This window comes from Arvicanthis niloticus, chromosome 9 (assembly GCF_011762505.2).
Source record: "Arvicanthis niloticus isolate mArvNil1 chromosome 9, mArvNil1.pat.X, whole genome shotgun sequence".
Taxonomy (NCBI): Eukaryota; Metazoa; Chordata; class Mammalia; order Rodentia; family Muridae; genus Arvicanthis; species Arvicanthis niloticus.
In genome coordinates, this window is record NC_047666.1 from 7081743 (window position 1) to 7083282 (window position 1540).

Below are 1540 nucleotides of genomic sequence, written 5' to 3' on the forward strand. Positions count from 1 at the left end.
GGCCTTGCTCTGTGATGTGGAGTCTGGGTGCTCTGGCAGAGAGGACCTGTATTCCACCTTTCTTTTTATTAGAAATTTTAATTGTAGAGAAGGATCAAAAAGCTAACTTGAAGTTTATAGGGAGAGACACCTAGGCTTGATAGGAGAGCTAAGAGTCAGAGAGTGAAAGGCTATACGAATCTCTCACCTAAGGAAGGAGTCTTAGGAGGGTCACAGCAGGCACTGTGACTTGAAAGGCAGCTGTTGTCTGTGAAGGAGCCCTCTCTGTGGAGCTGGGGGATGGGCAAAGTGGAGGCTAGGGGGTCACTGCCATCTTGCCCTTGAGCTGGAAAGCACATGGAGAGGGAGAGACAGACAGAGAGAAAGAGGAGGAGATAAAGTAGAGAAGTTGACCAGGAACACATGGAAAAAGAGTGGGGCCTAGTCTTTTGAACTAGGCAGGAGCTAAAAATTAGAAGAAGCTAACAAGGAACACGTGGAGAAAGAGGGGGGAGACAGAAAGAAGCCTGCCTAGTTTTGTGAACTAGGCTGGGAATTACTCACTGTCCTGGAGTTTTGCGGAGAGGTTTTCTGTGGGCAATAACTGGGGAGCACACTCTTGGAGCTGGCTCTACCACCTGTACCTGGCTCTACCAACTGTAGGGAACGATATGGGCTCATGCGTTGGATTCCGATGGACTAGGAGTTGTGTTCCCTTGGGGACTCCATCTTTCATCTGTCTAATCTCACTAGCATTATGGGGAGGTCCACGGCGCACAGCATAGCGGCTCCCTTCTACTGGAACTCCATCTGGGCCAGTCACATTTGTTGCTTTAGGACCCCCTTTTCCTGCAACCACATCAAACTCTACAATTTCTCCCTCCCTCACACTGGGCAGATACTTGCGTGGATTATTCTTCTTGATGGCAGTCTGGTGTACAAACACATCTTCTTTGGTGTCATTTCGGTTTATAAATCCATATCCATTTCTGACGTTGAACCATTTGACAGTGCCAAGGACTTTGGTGGCGAGAACTTTCTTCTCCGAGTCCTCGATGCCCACGGGATCTGGAGAGGCCGGGGCAGGTCCTGGGGCTGCATCTCTGCCGGGGCTCCCCACGAGGGGCGTGGCTGGAGCTGGGGCCTGGGGCGTGCCGCTGGCCGCTGGGCTCTTAGGTGTGGGGTCCGCGGCCTGCGGGAGCATGGTGCTGCAGGTGGTGGCCTCGCCCGCCTCGCTCATGCCGCCTCTCCCCTCTCTCCAGGCACCTCGGTGGCAGTTGGCAGCGGTGGCAGTCAGGCGGGGCCAGCTCTCAGCAGGCAGCTTGGGGGCGGGCGATGCACAAGCTTGAGGTCTCGCTGGGTCTCCCGGCCCCGAAGATGGCAGGTTGTAGGCCATTCATCTTTCCAATGTCTTGTCTCCCCACATTTGAGGCAGATTTTTTCTGTTTTTATTGCTGCCACAAATGCCTGAGCTATGGATGCAACCTGATTTGATGGGGTTCCTATTTCTCTGGTTGCTACAATCCACCTATCATGATGCTCCTCCCGGAGACCCTGGCAA

The 1540-nt window shown here is 53.3% G+C and overlaps 1 pseudogene; it reads right to left on the reverse strand.

The window, feature by feature from the left end:
* Positions 1 to 610: 610 nt before the first annotated feature.
* Positions 611 to 1219, reverse strand: LOC143443607 (Y-box-binding protein 3 pseudogene; annotated as a pseudogene).
* Positions 1220 to 1540: the final 321 nt, after the last annotated feature.